Source organism: Chelonia mydas, chromosome 22 (assembly GCF_015237465.2).
Source record: "Chelonia mydas isolate rCheMyd1 chromosome 22, rCheMyd1.pri.v2, whole genome shotgun sequence".
Classification (NCBI taxonomy): Eukaryota; Metazoa; Chordata; order Testudines; family Cheloniidae; genus Chelonia; species Chelonia mydas.
Window position 1 is genome coordinate 9908025 of NC_051262.2, and position 6515 is coordinate 9914539.

At 41.8% G+C, this 6515-nt stretch overlaps 1 long non-coding RNA gene across 1 annotated transcript; it reads right to left on the reverse strand.

The window, feature by feature from the left end:
* Positions 1 to 2486: 2486 nt before the first annotated feature.
* Positions 2487 to 5496, reverse strand: LOC122463582. Its single transcript, XR_006287066.1, has 2 exons — positions 5321 to 5496; positions 2487 to 3764 (listed from the first exon to the last, which is right to left on the reverse strand). It is a non-coding gene; the product is annotated as an uncharacterized LOC122463582 (long non-coding RNA).
* Between the last annotated feature and the right edge of the window lie 1019 nt (positions 5497 to 6515).

The following is a 6515-nucleotide window of genomic DNA, read 5'->3' on the forward strand; positions in this document are numbered from 1 at the left end:
ACGTATGCACACTGTGGGGTGGGGGTGGGAACCCTGGTTTGTGTGTATCACAGTTGCATCTGCCCCGATTCCCACATGCCTCCCTGGGGAAACATACAGGCCATTAGCAGGGGTAGCAGGAGGAGAGCAAGACACTTAGCTGTAGATATGAAGTCATTGTATTGTTTTTACAGATCCTCTATTCTGGGCAAAGACCCTGACTGCCATATACGATGTAATCAAAAGCTGCCCATAGAATGGCATGTTGGTACATTCTCACTGTATTCATCCAGAATTGGGTGGAGTAAGGGGCTGGATGATGGCATACCACAACATCTGGAAAAATGAAGGGAGGTGAGATTCACCCCTTTTCCCATTGGGGTTCGGAGTGGTCATCCCAGAAAGGTCTGGATGAAAGATCTTATGAGATGAGTAGGTGGAAACACCCCACTGTCTTTTGAAAGAAATTGGCAGTTTTCTCCTTTTACAGATACTTTCAGGGGGCAGCTAAGGCTTCAGTTCATGAGTTTTCAAAGGTATTTGCTAAAGGCTTTCACTTTGGAGAATATGTGAGATCCCAGAGTACCAGAGAAAGGCCAATCTAGAACCTATCTTAAGGAGGGGAACAAAGCACCTGGGAACTGACAGTCTAGTCAGCCTAAATTTACTACTGGAACAAATTAAACTATTTGTAAGCACCTAGAGGATAATGGCATAAAGAATAACCAGCATGGATTTGTCAAGAACAAATCATGTCACACCAACCTTCTTTGACAGGGTTACTGGCTTAGTCAATTGGTGGGAAATGTGGGGAGCTATAGATGTATTTTTATTTTAGAACAAACTTTGATGCAAACAAAGTAGGCAACTGACCTAGATAAAAATTACTACAAATGCGTACACAACTGGTCAAAAGACCACATACTCTGTTTGCTGTCAAACTGGGAGACCATATCTAGTGGGGTTCTGCACTATTCAATATTATCATTAATTAATTGGATAATGGAATAGAGTACATGCTGTTAAAATTTGCAGATGACACCCATGAGAGGTTTTAAGCTCTTGAGAACATGATTAGAATTCAAAATTACCTTGACAAGTTGGAAAATTGGCCTGTCGTCAACTAAGATCATAAAGTCAGCTGAACTGAAGAGCTCAGGGATTTTAAAAAAATTCCAACACTCCTCCACCTTTAAGTCAAAGGTGCAAAAGCTATCTAGAACTTCCATCCCAAACAATGGGAAAATAATTCATGGGAAAAGGCTCCAGAATTCACTGCCTGAATAACTCCACTGGGCATGGGGACAAGGAGGGGCCACAGCGGGGGGCAAGGAGAAGCTACCAGGTATTGAACCTGCTTCAGCTCCCTCTCAGCTAGGCTGTCTCCTACCAGGATCTTCTAGGCAGGCAGGCTCTGCATCAGCTCCCAACCCAGCTCTGCAGGTGAGGCCTGGGGGAGGAAGGAGCAAGTGAACAACAGGGGTTGGGGGGAGGGGGCCTGTAGTGTCTGGTTTTGAGAAATGTGAAAGTTGGCAACCCTAGAAGTTACTATGGAGGCTAGCTCCTGATCAGTTTAGCAAGCCTTCGAAAGAGTGCTTTCTTTAGACTCCTGTCTATTTTATAGGCAGAAGCGGTGCCATTCTGCCATTGCAGATAATAGTTATTACAAACAAGCAATAGCTTTTCTAACCTACTCCCTGCATAGCCTGGTTGCATTGGGTTTTTTGGTCAGAACTAGATAAGGCTGCTTCTCTGTTACAAGCTGTACACAGCTAATAGAATAGTAATTGACAATGCCCTTACTGTTTAGGTGAGGCTCTCAGGTGCTGGTTCATGTTTTATGAATAGTACTAAAGATATTTAGTGGTAATGCCACACCCCTTTACATGCATACAATAGCTGTATGTGTGTTACAGGAAGTGGTATGTGTTAAACTAGAATCTCAGAGGTTTTAGTGCAAGGGCTAGAGTGAAAGATTTGATTAGATCCTATTTTCATTCTGATTTTGATCAAGTTTCAGGGACAAGAGATTGTTTTGTAACAATTGTTACTGCTTGACTCTACCTCATTAAGTTAGTCGAGGCTGCTTTGTTTGCAGTCATCAGTAACAAATACTGCAGTTCAATTCCATGGGTTTTGATGATCCCATTGGAGGCATAACAGAAGCCGGCTCTCACCCAATACTGTATTGTCTCTACAGTACTAGTGGCAGAGAAAGCCACCTTAATATAAAGGAGAAGTAGGGATGACTCAGAACAGATAGAGGATTGAATGTCTAGACCATTTCCCCCAGCCCCAGAGACTTTTCTGACCATAACTATTCCAAGTAATTAAATTTAATCTGTAATGAACTGCATTTCTTTTACAGAAGTGTTCAGTTTGCTTGAGAAATTCAAGTTTGTGTATACAGCACCACCTCCTCAATAATCCCCAGACAGGGCTGGAGTCCTGAAATATGGATTTTCCTTAATTCTACAAGGAGTCAAGCAGATCAATACAATGGTATGTTGCAGTGGTCATAAAAAGTTGTTTATTGACAGGTGTAAATGCCAAACAGTTGATGCAATCAGCTTACAATAGAGACCTGCAGAATTCATTCAGTTTCTAGTACCAGCTTCAGTGAGCTATTCAACAATTCTCATGATAACAATTACTTACTATAATGTACAACTAATGCAGCAGTTCTCAAAAGACTTTATTCACCAATGGACTGAACTATGCAAAGTTGCACCATATACATGCAGTAACTTAAGTCTAGGTAGGATTGTTATTAGCTTACTCCCCTAGCCATCTTTAGAGAAGGAAAGTAGATAGAGGGTTATCTAAAAGTTAGACTTCATCCACTGGAATAAGAAGTCTGAAGTTAGGGCTATAAGATATCCCATGGAACAACTGGGCTCAGAGAGCAGAACCAGATATTTTACTCCCAGACCCTTTACACAATGAGAGATTGTGCATGGAGAGTGTACAGCTAAATGATGAAATGTCCTTGAAAGCATTTACAGCAGTTCATTTCTGTGTTTCCCTATTGTATACATACTAGCTGGATTCCCATTTATTGTCCTTTCTAGACCAGAAGAGTTACTGCAATTAAGATGCCATTTATTCCTCAAATAATGCATTTTTTTAAAATCTCTGGTACTAGTATTTTAGTTTGATCCAGTTAACTACTCCAGTTGTTCAGAGGCAGAGGTCTTAATAGAATTAGTGTTGTGTTGACAAATATCTGTGCAGGTTGCAGCTTCACTGCTGCTATATTATGAGCCTGAAGCTGGAGCCAGTTTATTAGTTAGCAGGTGCTATAGCACTTGCCTTCCCAGCATCTTCTTTAGTTGTGGGTGTCAGAGGCTGGGAAGCTTGAGCTTCACTTCCAGGCTTTGAAGCTGCTGGTAGTGAAGCCCCTAAAGCATCATGACCTTCTGGCAGCTCTGCCTTCGCACTCATGCTGACCACTGGTTCAACTTTTGTGACATCTCCCTGGCTTACTGCAGAGTCTCCCACTCCTGTCTGGTCTTCAGAAGGGAGCTGGAGACTTTCGTCCTTTTTCACAACCTTTACTTCTGAGGTCACGGCAGTAGGCTCCCCGTTTTCTTTGGCAGTATCTTCTAGCTCAGTGGCTGCTTCTTCAGTCTTGTGGTCTTCAGATTTATCATCAGCCACAGTGAATCCCTTCTTCTTGCCAAGTTTGCCTCCCATCTTTGGATCTGGATAGCAGGGTCTGGTGCGGTGGAGAGAAGAGGGACAAGGTATGGGTGCCAAGCTTCTGGTGTGAGCGTCAGATGACACTAGCAAACAGAAGAAATACAAAAATTAGTTCCTATTCAAACATACAGTTAACCAAATGAGAATGATATAGGCATCACTGTAATCCCTCAGCGTAACCATCACCCTGAAGCATCATGTTTCCAGGAACCTTTAGTCATTGCTACAATATTCCTTCAAATAACTCCAGCTTATCATGCAAGTCATCCATGGATCTTAAAGTGGATGACTTGCTTTTCAAAACAATCATTTTTCCCATTCTGGAGTAACATGTTGGCTAAGCTTGCTGCCAAGCTTGGACAGAAGAAGCTAGAATTGAACTCCAGTCTTCTTCCATTCCCTGTCCAAGGAATGTACAGGTCTCTAGTGCAGCAAAAAGCCAAATTCTGTAGGACTAACGCAAGTCCAGTTAACCACTGCAGCATCAATGTAGCTTTGACTACAACTCTGTTGCCATTCAGATGGCATGAGGATTTTGAGATACAAAGTTAAAGTCTCCCTCCGTATAAGCAGTGTTCACATGCTTCAGCTGTTTTCAAGCACAGATCTCTGCAAACAGTGATGTGTGTTGTCTCTAGGTGATTCCATCTCAGATCTGGACAGTTTACAACTAGCAAAACAGTAGAGGGGTTAGCAGAAAAAGGGATATGAGAGAGACTGCATTTAGTCCTACTTGTGTTTTGTAATTAGCACGAGAGATACAACTAAGAGTCATTTGTTCAGCAAGGGTTACAACACTAAATCATAACAAGGCATGAATCATTAGGTAGTTAATGAATACTCCAGCACATGGTGACATATGAAGCCAGAAGCCATCAGCCAACGAGGAAGTTTAATAATCTCTTAATACATACTCTAATAGCAATAAGCTGTGATTGGGTATAGGTTACTACTGCTATTGATAGGAGGATATTTGTTTACAGTTCTGATGGACATCTCCTCCATTGATGGATTTTGGAAGAGCCAGATATATTTATGCACATATTTTGGGCTACATTTGAACAGGCCATCACCCTTTAACCTGACAGTTTTATTAAGTGATATTTAACTGAGACAGGAGAAGTCACATGGATTCCACCCCCCCGTTTGGAGTTACAGCCACTTACAGTAAGTAATGAACTCAGTAGGGGCTCCCCAGACATAAAAGGTAGGAATGCCCTAGGGTAAAGGGAGCCTAGTATAGAGGGGGAAAAGTGTCTGTAGCCTAGTTCCAGTGTATGGGGAATGGCCACCATAACCTTTATAGACACAGACAGTACCTCAAGTTACCTGGTTTTCCAGTTACCACAAGAACCATTTACCTGAGCCTCTTGAAGAGTTTTAGATTTTTAGTGAGCTTGGTTCCAGAACCAGCTAGCTTCCAATTTTAGTTTGAAACAGTCAAAAATTAGAGCATCCCTTTGTTTTGTTCCTCTCTAGCAAGAGAATTTAGACAAACAAAGAGAAAAGTCACCCTGACATTATTTACTTTACTTTTACTAAAACAACCAATACCTCTACTGTAACATAAAGCTCAAGCAATAGGAAACCCCAATTTTAATAAATTAAGAGGAGAAGAAGAAGAAAATAACTTTCTTACCAGCCCACAGGGAAAGAAACTTTAACAACTTGTGCAAATCCTTCTCAAGCTACCTTTATGCTACCCAGGGTCTTCTTAAATAGGGCTTGGTGGCCACCCTCTAACTCTTCCCCAACTTCCTGCACATTAGTTCCACCTAATGAGTATTCCCTACCCCCGTTACATATTCATAGCTCCATATACTATGTGACTCATTGGGCTTAAATTAGATGGCCCAGCCCCTTGATTTGTGTAGCTGAGCTGCACTGAATTGTGTGACGAGGTTAATTGATTACAAAGCTTTCCAATTTGTTGAGATATTTCTAAACATGTGGGAAGATGATGGCTACATTGAGTGGACTAGTAATCTCCAACACAGAGTGAGCCACTGTTACAGTTAATTATTTGCATTACAATAGCTTCCTACGGAGATCAGGGCTCCATTATGCTAGGCACTGCAAATATACCTGGAAAGAGATAATCTGTACCCTGAAGAGATTACAGTGAAAATAGGTATGATGGGTGGGAAAACAGAAGCCCAGAGAGGTGCAGGACAAGACCAACGAAGGTATTTAGACTTCTATCTTGCATTGATTTAAATAACTGAAATCATTAAATTTACAGTTATAAAATCCCATGACCATTGATTTCAATGGAAGTTAAGAGTTTAAATACCTTTGTGGATATAGGTCAAAGTGATTTACGCAAGGTAATAGCGCAAATAAGTGCTAGAGCTGGGAATAGAACCCAGCTCTCCTATATTTCAGGGCAGCAACCTATCCACTAGACGCACACATATTTGGTGGCTTTCACCCTGCTCTCCCCATACACTTTTAGCTGGTTCTGATTCTGAGGTTCACACTGCATTTGCTCATGGAGCTTTCACATACTGTAAATCATTGCAGGATTAGGCTCCAAGTATGCAACACACATGCATTATTGACACAAGCTGCTGACTGCTACAAAGATATTGTGCCAGGGAAACATTGCACAGCAGCTCAGGCAGATGCAAACATCTGGGGTATTGCTCTGAAATGATGGCTCATGATATTATCCATTAACAAACAGCTGCACGGAGCCTGATCCCAAACTCTCCTTGCCTGCAAGTGGCACACGTCTTACCAAGTTAGCTGTGGTACTAAGACTGTTAAACAAAGGCACAGATTCTCTGTGGTATTTAGGTACCCAACTCCTATTGACAGTCCCATTGAAAGCA